Genomic DNA, 19,127 nt, shown 5'->3' on the forward strand with positions numbered 1-19,127 from the left:
TTAGTGTATAGCATGGGAAATATAATCAATAATAGTGTGTTAACTTTGTAGGATGACAGATGGTAACTAGACTTATTGCAGTGATCATTTTGCAATGTATACAAAGGTCGAATCACTATGTCGTACACCTGAAACTAATATAATATTGTATGTCAATTATAATCCAATAAAGAAAAAAACAGTGGAAACACTGCATGAAACAAACTCAATTGTTTTTATTTTACTTCTTGACACGTGTACATTATACCAATACATATAGAGGTAGAAGGCTTTCATATATACTTATCTTGTACTTACCTTGAGAGTATTGTTGACCTTCTATCCATTTGCTGACCTCCTGTTTATTGTGAGTCCAATTCACTTTTATACTACTGGAGCATCATAGACACTATATGTGAATGGGGTGATGGGGAGTGGTGGACACACATATAGCAATTATCTCCTCTGCTTCATATGCATGTTCCATTGTTTCATCAGACTTCACTTACAAAACACAAGTTCCGGGGAAAAAATATTAGGAACTTTAAGATGACAATAGAAGAATATTAAGCAACCATGAAACACTTCTGAGCATGATCTGTGTGACCAAGCAGGTCCCACACTCATGAAGTCCCATCTGAATCAGGTGAGATGAAGATAAGAGAGAGTGATATACTGACTTTTTAAATTTCTGCTTTCCATTTTTTCATCAGTCTCGTCTATTGCTCAAAGATACCGGGAAGACAGTTGGTAAGGGATTTTGGGAGACAGAGTTTGCAGGTACCAGACTGTGACAAAAAAAAAAAAAAAAAAAAAGAATGGGAAATGCTATGGGTCACATAAAGATGACTGCCACATGGACCCTGACAGATAAAGATAGAAATTTTCATTTATTTTTAACAGAGTCTAAATACTGCTAATTTCTTCATGGTAGTAATAAATTTTCTGGAATCTGTATTTTTACTATACCATAAGTATGTAGTATTTAAAGTAAACACATTTAAGTGTGGACTAACTATGCCAAAAATCATAATAAAATGTAATTTTCTATTAAAGACAATTACTCACTTATAAAAGTCCAATAAGCTATCTCTTGAGAAATTATACTGATTCATCATATTTGGGGCATTAATAAAATATAAACTTGGACATAAAGAATTCCCAATTGATTGTAAAATATATTTTCATTTGTTTTATGCTTTTTCCTCTTATTGTTGTGTGATAATGATATACACAGGCAATGATATACACAGATGATAATTCTTAGACATTCTAGGCATTCTAGACATGATAATTCTTAGACATTCTAAGAATGATAATGATATACACAGATCATTAATGACTTGGTTCTGAAATGCTCTCTTCCTTGCAAACTTTTTTTTTTTTTACTTTGCATTATCAAAGTGAATGACATGACTATGGAGCTTAGCATGTAAGAAATTATCTGCATAATAATTATTGATATCTTATTGAATTTTTTTTCTGGTGATAGCAGACTTTGCTTTAAGGGGTAATCCACTGCAGGTTTAGAGTTTTTAGAAAGCCATTATTTTATACAGGACAGTGTAAATAGTTTTGATAAAGAAATTTACCTGAGCTCAAATTCCATCTTAGCTATTTAGTGTCCTTGGACAACTTGATTACCATGTTTGAATTTAGTTTTTTTTTTTTCTTTGTAAAAGAGAGATTGTAATACTTACCACATAGGACTAGTGTAAAGTAGAAATGAAATAATATTTGTATATTTCCTGGCACATCATAACTATAACTACTGTGTTGGTCAATCATGCTGTATGCCTTGTAACAAACATGCATTTTTGTTTATCCCGTTATTCCTTCAAACTCAATTCACTGAGGATCAATGAAACAGAACAGAGAGCCTATTGCTCATTGACATGTCTATATCTTTGATGCTTATTTTCAGGAAACAGAAAGGCGTTTAATGACCTTAAGTCACAAATACATCCTTAATTATGGAATTACATACTTACATTTATTTTCTAAATGTCAACTTAATTTAACAGTAAATATTCCTTTCTTCAGCCTGGAAGCCTGCACTTAGAACAGTTCCTGGTTTCCTTTCCCCCTACTTCCATAACACATAAATGTTATTTTGGACCTGATCAGTATTAAAGGAAGGAAAGGAGAGCAAAGACATTTGTACAGTTTTTACTTGAACTAGTACCTTTGTAACCTGACTTGGTGTTCTTTGGGTTCTTAGGAAGCTTCCTGTTGAAACTTCACAGCCAGAAGTTCATTACTCCAGGGTGATGCATCCCTATCCTGGGTGGTTGCTTGACTCCTCCCTCTACTTATAGGTAACCAATGGTAAATTCCAGCTGGATTTTGGACTGAAATTGCTAGACCCTTCAGGCAGCTTTCTTGAAGATCTCATGATGATATCATCTCTCATGTGAACTATGGCTCATTGTTGAAAAATACTGAGGCATTCCTAACCCAACAAACCCTGGGAGTGGGGGTAAACTTATCATATTCCTGAAGTCTCCTATCTCTACCTTTCTATTGCACCCTAGAATTTCTAGCAGAGGGTCATAATCTGTTCAAGTATTGGTGCCACAGCTTTTTTCAGTGTGAAACAGGCACCTATTATCTGTGCATCCCAACTGAAGGATATATAATTCAATGGGTTTTAGGAACCCGCTTGAAGATCATTAATGACTAGGTTTCAAAGATGGTATCATGTGTCCTTACCCTAAAGCTGTGGTGGGTTTGAGTGAGGCAATGTGTGGATGTCTAACTATAACAGCTGCTTTCTCCAAAGAAGTCTCTTAATCAATCATCCCTTGCACTAGTCCTTCAAAACTTTTAATTCTCAGACATTAAAGAGGTAATTCAAGAATTATAAAACAAGTTCTCTTCCCATTTAATATATTGAAGGTTTTGCATATGTTGGCATTTCTGTTTTATACTCACTTAGGCATCCTGATATCTTTGTTTGTTTCTTTCTTTCTTCCTTTTTTTTTTTTTTTTTTTTTTTGGTTCTTCAGTAGAAATTTAAGCTGAAAGAACCTCTAAGGTCTTATTCATAAATAGTTAATGATATTACTTCTCCTACTATATACTAAGCAAAAAACTGTCCATGTCTTCCTATGGTCTTAGTTCTATAATTTAGTACTTTGTTGAGGATGTAGAAAATTGAGAATAATTATGCTGTTGAACTAAAATGCTATTTTCTCATAGCATGAGGTCGTGAAATTCAGAAATAACTGAAATTTGATTTGACTCCAATATTCCTCTCTCTGGCAAGGTCACTGAAGGGAAAGTTATATGATATAGGTTAAAAAAAGAAAAAAAACACTCACATCAGACTTTAATGTTTTGGAGGTTGTGGTCACAAATAAAGGAATAGAATTTTACTACTACAGAAACAAGAAAAACCAGCCCAACATCCAGATACAAGTTTTAGACTTTGTAATACTTGTTAAATGAATAGTCAAATTTTCTAGGACTAGTAGGAGAAAAGCTAGAGGATGGGGTCATGCAATACAAAGCAAGTTATTTTTAGGAAGTTTCGTACCTGAAAAAAAAATTTGTTCAGTGAGTCTTTTAGAATACAATAAATATTATTAGCATAACTTTTTGTGGAGTAGAATAAAGAGATGAGGAAAAAACAAAAGAACTTTCTTTCTCTAGAGGTCAAGCAACCCCTATTTTATGTGGTAAAATATTCTATGTAGCAATAAGAAGGTCATGTGATCTGGGAGTTTTTTCCGTATCAGTGATAGTATGTTTATCAAATATATATCATTAAAGGATAAAATAAGTAAATATCAATTCTCTCCACACTAAATGAATCATTTTCAAAGACAACAAAAAAGCCAATTAAATTAGAATTTTCTAAGAAAAATATATTGATTTGATACTTATGATTGGACTAATAGAGTATCCCATGTCTAAAAATAGTGTGTTAGTCCATTCAAGCTGCTATAACAAAATATCATAGAATGGGTGGTTTGTAAACAACAGAACTTTATTTCTCATAGTTCTTCTAGAGACTGTGGTGTCCATGATCAAGATGTTGATATATCCAGTGTCTGCTGAGGGCTCATTTCCTGATTTATAGCCAGTTTTTTTTTTTTTCTGTAATCTCACATGGCACAAGGGACTGGGGAGCTCTCTGAAGCATCTTTTATAAAATCATTAATCCCATTCATAAGAGCTTCACCCTCATCACTTAATCACCTCCAAAATTCCCATCTCCAAATACTATCACTTTGGGGATTAAGTTTCAACATATGAATTTGCAAGGATACAAACATTCAGACTGTCACATACATACAGAGGCAATTAAATTGAAATTCAGTGTCACCTCAATGCAAATGGAAATTCTTATATGAGCTTGAAATCCCAGATTAAACAAGGGACTTACACTTACTAATGAGCAATAGAGGATTGGCCCTTTAATGGTGTGGTAACTGAAAAATAAAGCAGTATCTGTCAATCAAAGAACAAGTGAATATTAACATTCTGGTGCCCTTACTGACTAGAGTTACTTGTACTGAAAGAGGCTATCCCTCCCTCCCCTCCCTCCCTCCCTCTCTTCCTTCTTTCCTTCCTTCCTTCCTTCCTTCCTTCCTTCCTTCCTTCCTTCCTTCCTTCTTTTCCTTCTTTATTTTTCTTTCTCTTTCTCTCTCTTTTTTCTTTCTTTCTGTTTCATTTTATATGTGAGCTCTAATACTTGTATTACTTGCTTCTTCCCAGAACTAAGCATAACACAAACCATCCTCATTTATATAAATCACTTGATTTCTATTTACTCTGAAATTCATTTTTAAATTGCCTTATTTTTTTTTTTAATTCCAGGTGTATTGATCTGTATTTTCCACTTATTATCATTCATCTTTTGGGTGCTTGCCTTCTTGACATATGCATACAAAGGCAACCATTCCTAACGTCTCTGGGGCATTTTAACACACAATTGTCTTTCTAATCAATGGCTTTAACTATCTTCAAATCTCCTGTGAAAATCCATTTTATTTCTATTAACTTTGTAACCCTCTTCAGTGCATTAAAGAATCTTGGAAATAGCTGATGAAACATAATTTCAGAAGAGTTTTGTATTATTAATGAATAACTCAGAAGGAGGATAGAGTTTCATTAACTTATGGTAGAGTATTATTATTATTATTCATATTATTATGTAGTGGGTCACTTAAATTGTAGGATTGAGAAGCAAAACAATTATATACACTTTAGGATATTATCAGATTTAATTTTCTGTTTGGAATCATACTCAAGCTCAGTATGTAAACTGATGAGTTTCCTGGTTTTTTATAATATATATATACACACACACACACATATATATATGTGTGTATATATATATATATATATATATATATATATATACACATACTAATGAGTAATAGATGATTGGCCCTTTAATGGTGTGGTAACTGAAAAATAGAGCAGTATCTGTGAATCAAAGAACAAGTGAATATATATATATATATATATATATATATATATATATATATATAGTTTAAAAGCTTTTTAAAAAAAATATTGCCATATAGGAAGTATGGCCTCATAGCCCTTCTTGGATATTTATTGAACTGAATTGAATTGTATTAGTTAGTTGATATAGAAAAATAAGGGGTGTTCTTAATATAGGATTATTTAGGTAGCCAAATATTTTAAAATCTGTTTTATAGATCTATAATTTATACAAATGAATGCAACCATTTTTAGAGTACAATTTGATAAGTTTACCTAATACATATTTCCATGTAATCATAGCCTCACTTCTGATAATGAAGATTTCAACATGCACCAAAAATTCTCTTCTGACCCTTTATAACCAATTCCCCTGAAATCCTTGGCACAGGTAACTACTAATCAAATTTTTATCACTATACATGAGTTTTGTTTGTTCTAGAACTTTATATAAATAAAATTATATAGTGTTCCATCTTCTCTCTTTGACTTCATTCATGGCAAAAGTTTTGAGATTCATCCAAGTTGTTGCACATAGTTTGTCTCATTTTATTCATGAACACTATTTCATCATAAGAATATGCCGTATTTGTTTAACCATTTGATTGATGGAAATTTGGATTGTTTCAAAATAGGATCATTTTAAGATAGCTTGCTCCAGGGAGACAGTTGACAGACAATCTCCAGCTGTCATACCTCATATGGGCTGTAGAGGCAGTCACATCCATATCACACTTCCCCCAGGCTGTTACTAGCCAGTGACTAAGCCCCAAGCCAAGCCATTTTCACCCAACACAGGACTCTTCTCACAAGCCATACTTTTTTTGGGTATCCCATCAGTGAGGCAGAGATTTTCTCAAAACTACAGCATGAGATTATTACTATAGAATCTTTTCTTCATTCTCTTTTTTCACAGCTGTTAGACTTGTAGCGTGCTCTGAAGGCTCTCACCTCATAATGACCCTTTACCTTTAACATGTGTTTCTTCCAACAAATCTCTTGTATGTATATCCCATGTTGATGTCTGCTTCTCATAGAACCCAGTCATTAATCCTCTTTGGTAAATATCTGGGGATAAAATTAATCATGTATTATCACTGATTTCTCTGAGAAAGAGAGGATCTTTGGTGTAGAGTCCTTTTTCTCCTTTATCAGGCACAGCTTGCCCTTGGATGGATTATACATTGACTTAACCCTGGTTGTTAGAGTTATAGGGATGGCAGCTGGGAGAAGTGGCGGTTTGCGTTTGCTTTTTGGCTGAAATAATTACGCATTATTTTTCTGCATAGGTAGGGTACTACCACTAATAGGCAAGGATGGGAAACTTCTATAGGGCCAGAATGTTTAGAAAAAATGTGGGAAATAAATATTTTGGGGTCATCCACCTAGATATTCTCATCCTGCATGTTAGGATCCCTGATTTTCCAAATTAGGGCCATGATTTTGGAATAAAACTTCTGGTGTTGACTGAGTATTCAGCTCTTGATCTTCCGGTGTTCTATGTTCATTCCCTGCATACAATGAAAGCCTCTCTGTATGCTACAAAAGGAACTCTCTGACTCTCATTCTTAGTTATCTACTCTTTGCTAATTATCATCAGCTTTTAATTATAAGCTTATATACCATCAAGGCAATTCCATTATTTCTATATGTATTATCATACCCACTAGTACATTACCCTCCATCAGCATTATCCCAGCTCAAAATGGATGAAAGTTTTAATAACTGGAGTGCCATCCAGTGCCAGGAGCTGTCTTCACACCACCTGCCACAAGGTATGAAGTCTTCATTCCCAGATAATTCATAGATAATCCACTCTCTCAAACCCATTTTACAGCTTGCTTTCTTACCCCACTCTTAGGGCCAACTGTCATAGGTTGAGTTTTCTGGGAAGCAGACACTGAGAGGGATTTAGGAGTGCTAAACTTTTGTTGAGGAGAAACACCTGTGAGAAATAAAAGGTGTGAAGTAGAATTGGGTAGGGGAAGAAATCAGACAGTAATCCAGACCTGGAAATGTCTCTGATCGCCCAACAGGGAGCTCCAGATCAAAGATCAGCAATTAAAGGAATCTTGTGTTGCATAGAAGTCTCATATTATCTTCTTGCTTACTGTTTGGTGGCCACATTGATAATAGCATGATCTCACACTGAAAGCTAAGGCAGGCCACTGCAGAGTTGAACAGCTGGAAAGTATCCTTTAAGCACATTCTGTACAATGGGGCAGTGTATACTTTCTTGGAAGGAAATCTGAGTGACAAGAAATCTGAGTGACCTACCTGTGACTACTATATATGAGTATATGGTCAATTACATAAGGTATCGTCAAACTATTTTCCAAAATGGTTGTACTATCTTACACTGTCAAAAGCAATGAATGAGAACTCTAGTTGTTCCACTAACTTACCAACACTTGATTTGGCAAGTCTTTTAATATTGGCTATCCTAATGGGTATGCAGTACAATCTCATTGTAGTTTTAATTTAAATTTTAATGATGAGCATCTTTTCATGTGTTAATTTGGACATTTGTGTATTTTATTTTTTATATTAAATATAATTTATTGTCAAATTGGTTTCCATACAACACCCAGTGCTCATCCAAACAGGTGCCCTCCTCAGTGCCCATCATCCACTTTTCCCTCTCCCCTATCCCCCATCAACCCTCAGTTTGTTCTCAGTATCCGAGAGTCTCTTATGTTTTGCCTCTCTCCCTAACTTTTTTCCCCCTTTACCCTCCCCCAGGGGCTTCTGTTAAGTTTCTCAGGATCCACATATGAGTGAAAAAATATGGTATCTGTCTTTCTCTGCCTGACTTATTTCACTTAACATAATACCCTCTAGTTCCACCCAAGTTGCTAAAAATGGTCAGATTTCATTCTTTCTCATTGCCAAGTAGTATTCCATTGTATATATAAACCACATCTTTTTTATCCATTCGTCAGTTGATGGACATTTAGGCTCTTTCCATAATTTGGCTATTGTTGAAAGTGCTGCTATAAACATTGGGTACAAGTGCCCCTATGCATCAGCACTCCTGTATCCTTTGGGTAAATTCCTAGCAGTGCTATTGCTGGGCCATAGGATAGATCTATTTTTAATCTTTTGAGGAACCTCCACACTGTTTTCCAGAGTGGCTGCACCAGTTGGCATTCCCACCAACAGTGCAAGCGGGTTCTCATTTCTCCACATCCTTGCCAGCATCTATAGTCTCCTGATTTATTCATTTTAGCCACTCTAACTGGGATGTGGTGGTATCTCAGTGTGGGTTTGATTTGTATTTCCCTGATGAAGAGTGATGTTGAGCATCGTTTCATGTGTCTGTTGGCCACCTTGATGTCTTCTTTAGAAAAGTGTCTATCCATGTCTTCTGCCCATTTCTTCACCGGATTATTTGTTTTTTGGGTGTCGAGTTTGGTGGGTTCTTTATAGATTATGGATACTAGCCCTTTGTCCGATATGTCATTTGCAAATATATTTTTCTACTCTATCGGTTGCCTTTTAGTTTGTTGATTGTTTCCTTTGCGGTGCAGAATCTTTTTATCTTCATGAGGTCCCAATAGTTCATTTTTGCTTTTAAATACCTTGCCTTTGGATATGTGTTGAGTAAGAAATTGCTGCGGCTGAGGTCAAAGAAGTTTTTTCTGGATTTCTCCTCTAGGATTTTGATGGTTTCCTTTCCCACATTCAGGTCCTTCATCCATTTTGAGTTTACTTTTGTGAATGGTGTAAGAAAGTGGTCTAGTTTCATTCTTCTGCATGTTACTGTCCAGTTCTCCCAGGACCATTTGTCAAAGAGATTGTCTTTTTTCCATTGGATATTCTTTCCTGCTTTGTCAAAGATTAGTTGGCCATACATTTGTGGGTCCGATTCTGGGTTCTCTATTCTATTCCATTGGCCTATGTGTCTGTTTTTGTGCCAATACCATGCTGTCTTAATGATAACAGCTTGGTAGTAGAGGCTAAAGTCTGGGATTGTGATGCCTTCAACTTTGGTTTTCTTCTTCAATATTACTTTGGCTATTCTGGGTCTTTTGTAGTTCCATACAAATTTTAGGATTGCTTGTTCTAGGTTCGAGAAGACTGTTGGTGCAATTTTGATTGGGATTGCCTTGAATGTGTAGATTGTTTTGAGTAGTATTGACATTTTAACAATACTTATTCTTCCAGTCCATGAACAAGGAATATTTTTCCATTACTTTGTATTTTCTTCAAATTCCTTCATAAGTTTTCTATATTTTTCAGCATATAGATCTTTTACGTCTTTGGTTAGGTTTATTCCTAGGTATTTTATGATTCTTGGTGCAATTGTGAATAGAATCAGTTTCTTTATTTCTCTTTCTGTTGCTTCATTATTGGTGTATAAAAATGCAACAGATTCCTGTACATTAATTTTGTATCCTGCAACTTTGCTGAATTCATGAATCAGTTCTAGCAGACTTGGTGGAGTCTGTCGGGTTTTCCATGTAGAGTATCAGGTCATCTGCAAAAAAGAGAAAGTTTCACTTCATCTTTGCCAGTTTTGATGGTTTTGATTTCCTTTTGTTGTCTGATTGCTGATGCTAGGACTTTCAACATTATGTTAAACAACAGCGGTGAGAGTGGACATCCCTGTCATGTTCCTGATCTCAGGGGGAAAGCTCTCAGTTTTTCCCCATTGAGGATGATATTAGCTGTGGGCTTGTCATAAATGGCTTCTATGATGTTTAACTATGTTCCTTTTATCCCGAGTTTTCAAGGGTTTTGATTAAGAATGGATGCTGTATTTTGTCAAATACTATTTCTGCATCGATTGACAGGATCATATGGTTCTTATCTTTTCTTTTATTAATGCAATGTATCACATTGATTGATTTGTGAATATTGAACCAGCCCTACAGCCAGGAATGAATCCCACTTAATCATGGTGAATAATTCTTTTTCTATGCTGTTGAATTCGATTTGCTAGTATTTTGTTGAGAATTTTTGCATCCATATTCATCAGGGAAATTGGCCTGTAGTTCTTTTTTTTTTTTTTTCCTGGGTCTCTGGTTTGGGAATCAAGGTAATGCTGGCTTTATAGAATGAGTCTGGAAGTTTTCCTTCCCTTTCTATTTTTTGGAACAGCTTGAGAAGGATAGGTATTATCTCACCTTAAATGTCTGGTAGAATTCCCCAGGGAATCCATCTGGTCCAGGACTCTTATTTGTTGGGAGATTTTTGATAACTGATTCAATTTCTTGCTGGTTATGGGTCTATTCAAGTTTTCTATTACTTCCTGTTTGAGATTTGGAAGTGTGTGGATGCTTAGGAGTTTGTCCATTTCTTCCAGGTTGTCCAGTTTGTTGGCATATAATTTTTAGTAGTATTCCCTGATAATTGCTTGTATTTCTGAGGGATTAGTTGTAATAATTCCATTTTCATTTCTGGTTTTATCTATTTGAGTCCTCTCTCTTTTCTTTTTGAAAAGTGTGGCTAGAGGTTTCTCAATTTTGTTTATTTTTTCAAAAAAACAAACTCTTGATTTTATTGATCTTCTCTACTGTCTTTTGTTTTTGTATTTTTTTTTTTTTTTGGATTCTATATTGTTTATTTCTGCTGGGTGTTGGGTGTCTTTGTTGTTCTGCTTCTAGTTCCTTTAGGTGTGCTGTTAGATTTTGTATTTGGGATTGTTTTTTGTTTCTTGAGATAGGCCTGGATTAAATGTATTTTCCTTTCAGGACTGCCTTTGCTGTCTCCCAAAGCATTTGGATTATTGTATTTTCATTTTCATTTTTTCAATTTCTTCTCTAATTGCCTGGTTGATCCATTCATTCCTTAGTAGGTCTGTTTTTCTGAGAGCTAGCCGGATGCTGTATTCTTGCCACAGCACTCTAGAGTACACAGAGGAGCCGGCTTCGGAGTTAAGGAAAGTGTGGGTGGAGCACTCAGGGTGCTGGGGTGCCCCTGGGCCAGTGGGCAGGTCCTCAGGGCTTCAAGTCCCAGGAATGGAACAGGGGGATTGACGAAGAATGGTAAATTTCATTAGATGTCAGTTTTTCAAAGTTATATGACAATTCACATCTTTACCATCAAGATTTAAAGAAATCACTTCCCCTACATCCTACTGAGTACCTCAGCCAGCCCAGGTGACCATCTGGATTGTTGGCGGGCAGTCCAGATTGCTTGTTCTTTACTTCCCCACCTGGAAAACGATGCACATATGATTTCTTATTTTCAGTCTTGTCGCAAAGCTGCAGGCAGTCAGCTGCCTGAGAAGTCATTTTGAGGAAGCTGATACAGCCCTTCCCATCTCCTACGGCCTCCTCAGTGAACAGCCTAGGTCAGTGTCAGAAGGAACTCAAAATAGCTAGAAATGCTCTAGCTAGTCCTTCTCAAGTGGCTGGGTCACATGAGGCACCAGGAGAAAATCACGGAGTCTGACATGCAGCTCCAAGAACTGCCAGTGCCTGTTTACTGAGAGCCTGGGTGCGATTTTGGCAGAAGAGCATATCATAGGATTCTAGGGAAGATGGCAGCATAGGAGGACGCTGGGATCACCGCGTCCTGCTGGTCACATAGATTCCACCTACACCTGCCTAAACCCAGAAAACCTCCAGAAGACTAGCAGAATGGCGTCTCCGGAGCCAAGTGCAGACGAGAGGCCCACAGAATTGGGTAGGAAGGGAGCCGAGGCGGTGCGCCCTACAGGGACTAGCGGGAGGGAGTCGGGGTGGAGGAGCGGCCTGCCGGCCAAGCAGAGCCCCTGAGTCTGGCTTGCAAAAGCGGAGGGGCCGGATCGAGTGTGTTCCAACAGCAAGCAGGACTTGACATCTGGAAGGTTATAAGCTAACAGCTCTGCTCGGAGAATGGGAGGGCTGGAGGACAACGGGAGGGAGAGTTGTTGAGCCCCAGAAGACAGAGCTCAGCTTGGCGGGGAACAAAGGCGCTCGCCAGCACCATCTCCCTCACCAATCCCCCAGCCAACTTCCCAAAGGGAACCAGTTCCTACCACGGAACTTGCTTGCACCGGGCAAACACCCAACACTGTGCTTCTGTGGATCCATCCCTCTGATGGGTCTGCCTGCCTCCCTCTGCCACAGGGCCCCTCCCGAAGAGGATCACCAAAGGAGAAGTGAGTAAGCCTACCCCTCCTGCCCCATGCACCTTGCCTATCCACCCTAGCTAATACGCCAGATCCCCAGCAACACAAGCCTGGCAGTGTACAAGTAGCCCAGATGGGCCATGCCAACCCACAGTGAATCCCGCCCCTAGGAGAGGGGAAAAGAAGGTACACACCAGTCTGATTGTGGCCCCAGTGGTGGGCAGGGGGCAGACATCAGGTCTGACTGTGGCCCCACCCACCAACTCCAGTTATTCAAGAGAGCACAGGGGAAGTGCCCTGCAGGTCCGCACCACTCCATGTTCTATCCAAAATAACCAAACAGAAGAATTCCCCTCAAAAGAATCTCCAGGAAATAACAGCTAATGAACTGATCAAAAAGGATTTAAGCAATGTAACAGAAAGTGAATATAGAATAATAGTCATAAAATTAATCGCTGGGCTTGAAAACAGTATAGAGGACAGCAGAGAATCTATTGCTACAGAGATCAAGGGACTAAGGAATAGTCAGGAGGAACTAAAAAATGCTATAAACGAGCTGCAAAATAAAATGGAAACAACCATGGCTCAGATTGAAGAGGCAGAGGAAAGAATAGGTGAACTAGAAGGTAAAATTATGGAAAAAGAGGAAGCTGAGAAAAAGAGAGATTAAAAAAAATCCAGGAGTATGAGGGGGAAATTAGAGAACTAAGTGATGCACTAAAGAGAAATGATCTACGCATAATTGGTATTCCAGAGGAGGAAGAGAGAGGGAAAGGTGCTGAAGGTGTATTTGAAGAAATAATAGCTGCGAACTTCCCTGAACTGGGGAAGGAAAAAGGCATTGAAATCCAAGAGGCACCGGGAACTCCCTTCAGACGTAACTTGAATCAATCTTCTGCACGACATATCATAGTGAAACTGGCAAAATACAAGGATAAAGAGAAAATTCTGAAAGCACCTAGAGATAAACGTGCCCTCACATATAAAGGGAGGCCTATAAGACTCATGACTGATCTCTCTTCTGAAACTTGGCAGGCCAGAAAGGCATGGTAGGAGATCTTCAATGTGATGAACAGAAAAAATATGCAGCCGAGAATCCGTTATCCAGCAAGTCTGTCATTTAGAATAGGAGAGATAAAGATCTTCCCAAACAAACAAAACCTGAAGGAATTTGTCACCACTAAACCAGCCCTACAAGAGATCCTAAGGGGGATCCTGTGAGACAAAGTACCAGAGACATCGCTACAAGCATAAAACATATGACATCACAATGACGCTAAACTCATATCTTTCCATAATATCACTGAATGTAAATGGACTAAATGCACCAACCAAAAGACATAGGGTATCAGAATGGATAAAAAAACAAGACCCATCTATTTGCTGTCTACAAGAGACTCATTTTAGACCTGAGACCACCTTCAGATTGAGAGTGAAGGGATGGAGAAGTATTTATCATGCTACTGGAAGCCAAAAGAAAGCTGGAGTAGCCATACTTATATCAGACAAACTAGACTTTAAATTAAAGGCTGTAACAAGAGATGAACAAGGGCATTATATAATAATTACAGGGTCTATCCATCAGGAAGAGCTAACAATTATAAATGTCTATGTGCCAAATACCTGAGCCCCCAAATATATAAGACAATTACTCATAAACATAAGCAACCTTATTGATAAGAATGTGGTCATTGCAGGGGACTTTAACACTCCACTTACAGAAATGGATAGATCATCTAGACACACGGTCAATAAAGAAACAAGGGCCATGAATGATACATTGGATCAGATGGACTTGACAGATATATTTAGAACTCTGCATCCCAAAGCAACAGAATATACTTTCTTCTCGAGTGCACATGGAACATTCTCCAAGAAAGATCACATACTGGGTCACAAAACAGCCCTTCATAAGTATACAAAAATTGAAATTATACCATGCATACTTTCAGACCACAATGCTATGAAGCTTGAAATCAACCACAGGAAAAAGTCTGGAAAACCTCCAAAAGCATGGAGGTTAAAGAATACCCTACTAACGAATGAGTGGGTCAACCAGGCAATTAGAGAAGAAATTAAAACATATATGGAAACAAACGAAAATGAAAATACATCAATCCAAACGCTTTGGGACGCAGCGAAGGCAGTCCTGAGAGGAAAATACATTGCAATCCAGGACTATCTCAAGAAACAAGAAAAATTCCAAATACAAAATCTAACAGCACACCTAAAGGAAATAGAAGCAGAACAGCAAAGGCAGCCTAAACCCAGCAGAAGAAGAGAAATAATAAAGATCAGAGCAGAATTAAACAATATAGAATCTAAAAAAACTGTAGAGCAGATCAACAAAACCAAGAGTTGGTTTTTTGAAAAAATAAACAAAACTGACAAACCTCTAGCCAGGCTTCTCAAAAAGAAGAGGGAGATGACCCAAATAGATAAAATCATGAATGAAAATGGAATTATTACAACCAATCCCTCAGAGATACAAGCAATTATCAGGGAATACTATGAAAAATTATATGCCAACAAATTGGACAACCTGGAAGAAATGGACAAATTCCTAAACACCCACACTCTTCCAAAACTCAATCAGGAGGAAATAGAAAGCTTGAACAGACCCATAACCAGCGAAGAAATTGAATCGGTTATCAAAAATCTCCCAACAAATAAGAGTCCAGGACCAGATGGCTTCCCAGGGGAGTTCTACCAGATGTTTAAAGCAGAGATAATACCTATCCTTCTCAAGCTATTCCATTCATTCCTTAGGAGGATGTTCTTTAACCTCTATGCTTTTGGAGGTTTTCTAGTCTTTTTCCTGTGGTTGATTTCAAGTTTCATATCATTGTGGTCTGAAAGTGTGCATGGTATGATCTCAATTATTTTACATTTATTAAGGGCTGTTTTGTGACCCAGTATGTGATCTATCTTGAAGAATGTTCCATGTGCATTCAAGAAGAAAGTATATTCCGTTGCTTTGGGATGCAGAGTTCTAAATATATCTGTCAAGTCCATCTGGCCCAATGTATCATTCAGGGCCATTGTTTCTTCACTTCTACCTCCTTTCAGAATTCTATCTCTATCCTTGTATTTTGCCAGTTTCACTAAAATATGTCATGCAGAAGATCAATTCAAGTTACATCTGAAGGGAGTTCTCTGTGCCTCTTGGATTTCAATGCCTGTTTCCTTCCCCAGATCTGGGAAGTTCTCAGCTATGATTTGTTCAAGTATACCTTCAGCCCCTTTCTATCTCTCTTGTTTTTCTTAAATTCCTGTGACACAAATATTGTTCTGTTTGATTGCATCATTTAGTTCTCTAAATCTTCCCTCATGATCCTGGATTGTTTTTATATCTCTTTTTCTTAGCTTCCTCTTTTTCCACAATTTTATCTTCTAATTCTCTTATTCTCTCCTCTGCCTCTTCAATCCGTACTATGGCCACCTCCATTTTATTTTGCACCTCATTATAGGACTTTTTAATTCATAAAAATATGGAATGCTTCATGAATTTGAGTGTCATCCATGCACAGGGGCCATGCTACTCTTCTCTGTATTGTTCCTATTTTAGTATATGTGCTGCCGAAGAGAGCACTTGCATGTTTTCTTTTGTGGAGTATCATTTGAAATATTTTGTCCACTATTAAAAGTCACTTATTATCTTGTTATTTTATTGTAATATTCTTTATATATTCTAGGTACAAATCCTTTGCCAGATTGTAATTATTTGTACCCAGTCCAAGGCTTGCCTTTTCCTTTGCTTAATGGTGACTTTAGAAGAGCAAGTAAATTTTATATTTGATTAATATAGATTACAACTTTCTCCTGTTATGTGCTTTTTATGTCCTGTTTAAGAAATCCTTTTCATACCTGAGGTTTATACTTTTTTTTACTCTACTTTCTTCTAAGAGTTTTATATCTTTAGCTTTTATATTTAGGTCCTAATTCATTTTTTATACATTTTTGCGTGTGATATCTGGAGGGATTGAAACATTTTATTCTAATCACATATCCAACATTATTTGTTTATAAAGGAAAATAGCATTATTTTTTGAATGTTGTATGCAGAACGATTTATTAAAAAGCTTGTCCATTCCATTTAATTACTTTTATATTTCTGTTGAAGTTTAATTGACATGTGGATCTCCTTCTGGATTCTCTGTTTTCTTTCTTCAATCTATATGTCTATTCTTACACCAATACCACATATGTTATTAGTAAATCTTTATAATAAGTATTGAAAAAAAACAGTGTAAGTCCTCTAACTTCTTCCTTCTCTTTCAAAATTATTTTGCCTGCCCTTTGCTTTTTGCATGTCCATATACATTTTACTATCAGTTTGTCAATTTTTACAATTGGTTTTATTTGGAATTTATATAAACCTATCATCTAATTTGGAGAGAATTATATAAATAATAGCAAGTCTTCCTATTCTTGAACATAGTACATTTCCCTTATTCTGGACTGTGTTTCCCTCAACAACATTTTGTCATTTTTTGTGTGAAGATTTTGCATATGTGAAGTTCATGACTAACTCATCATGGTTTTTAATGCTGTCTTAAATTACATTGTTTGAGTTTATTTACTTATTTTGAGAGAGAGAGAGAGAGGAGAGAGAGAGCACACTTGAGTGAGTATGTGAAGGGCAGAGAGCAGGACCAAGAGAGAATCCCAAGCAGGGTCCACACTGAATGGAGCCCCATGTGGGGCTTGACCCCACGACCAGTGAGATCATGACCTGAGCCGTAATTAAGAGTTGAACTCTTAACCAACTGAGCCACCCAGGCACACCTTAAATTGCATTTTTAACTTAAAATTCCAATTATTTATTCATCATATATTGAAATACAATTGATGTTTTATATTGACTTTGTATCCTATGATCATGCTAAATTTACTCAATTTTAGAAGGATTTTTGTAGTTTCTTTAGGATTTTATACATAAATTATAAAAACTTATTATTATTAACAAATAAACAGTTTTACTTTCTCCTTTCTAATTTGTATGCATGATTGTACTGGCTAGGACCCCAGTGAAATATTGAATTGGAGTCTTTACAGTGACCATTCATGCCTAAATCCAGATCTTAGGGGAAAATGTTGTCTTTTTGCAATAAGTACGATGCAGTAAGTATGGAATCTGAAAATGGACTACCGTGCTCTGCTTGGATTCTCTCTCCTTATACCTAGAGTGGGGCATACGCCCAGGTGTAGTACGCATCTGGTGTACTTTATTGGAGACAGGGAAAGGAAAACCATAAGATGTTCTGATAAAACTACTTTTAATTATATTTTTATTATCATAGTTCCTTTTCATACTTGTCCTGACTGCAGCCTATTACCAAGGCCCATCAATTGTAAGTTCAAAATATTTTCAAATCCATCCACTCCTTCCCATTGCTACCCTAGTTCAGATCACAATAATTCTTCACCTGATTACTCCCTCAGCCTTGATCATCTGCTTCCTATATCAGAATTTATTATATCAAAGTTATTTTTCAAACTCTAAAGTGCTGATGGATTGTCTCTGAATCTTGGTAAATGCAGGTTCTGGAACTATAGGTCTGGCATGGTCTAATTTTGCATTTCTTTTAAAAAAAATTTTTTTTAACGTTTATTTATTTTTGAGACAGAGAGAGACAGAGCATGAACGGGGGAGGGTCAGAGAGAGGGAGACACAGAATCTGAAAGAGGCTCCAGTCTCTGAGCTGTCAGCACAGAGCCCGACGCGGGGCTCGAACTCACGGACCACGAAATCATGACCCGAACCGAAGTCGGCTGCTTAACCGACTGAGCCACCCAGGCACCCCTAATTTTGCATTTCTAACAAGCTCATTGCTGATACTGATGCTACTTGTCCATGGGCCACATGCAGAGAAGCAAGTGTAGTTTTTTCCTTGGGCAGCAACACTGCAGACACTTCTCCAAAATTCTGAATCTCTCAGCACCACCAAAATTCAGTAATAGCCCAAGATGCCTTACCGCATTTTGTTCTATGTAAATTTATATTAAAACACACAAATTTTCAGGTTCTCAGGGAAGGCATTTCTTATTCTTATCACTGGCCATGTGTACTGAGAGACAATGATGACCAGATACTTCTTGCATCAAGTCTCATGCTCTGTGGATTTGTCCATCAATATAATCCAGATGTGTGGATGGGATAGGGTCATTGGATTGCTATACTTAGCCTCACTATTTCCTCACCCAAGAGCTCAGACTTGATTTCTTTTCTGAAGCAATACAAGGAATTCCTCCATTACATACTAATGAGACTTGAAAGAAACTGAACATTGCATGCTCTTTTAACTATAAAGTTAGGTATGTGTATTTTATGATGGCTGTATCTTCTTGTTCATTGCACATTTTCATAATATACAACGAATCTTCTCTGTCTCTTCTGATATCTTTTGTCTTAAAAATCTATTTGTGTCAATTATTAGTATTTTGATTCCAGCTTCCTTTCATATATCTTTAGTATATCACTTTTTGTCTTTTGTTTTTAACCTTTCTGGTATAATCTGTTTATTTAATACTTGACTTATACTCTAGCTACCATACTTTTCCTTTATAATTTATATCTGAATGTATTTGTCTTAATGAGTGATTTGCCACTTTTTCTCTATAAAATTAA

General features: G+C 36.9%; 1 non-coding gene across 1 annotated transcript; it reads right to left on the reverse strand.

Annotated features, from left to right (window-relative positions):
• Window positions 1-15,981: 15,981 nt before the first annotated feature.
• Window positions 15,982-16,088, reverse strand: LOC128776382 (U6 spliceosomal RNA). The gene has a single exon (XR_008421445.1). It is a non-coding gene; the product is annotated as a U6 spliceosomal RNA (small nuclear RNA).
• Window positions 16,089-19,127: the final 3,039 nt, after the last annotated feature.

The sequence above is a fragment of the Panthera pardus genome, unplaced genomic scaffold, assembly GCF_024362965.1.
Source record: "Panthera pardus isolate Hobbes unplaced genomic scaffold, ASM2436296v1 HiC_scaffold_12, whole genome shotgun sequence".
Lineage (NCBI taxonomy): Eukaryota > Metazoa > Chordata > Mammalia > Carnivora > Felidae > Panthera > Panthera pardus.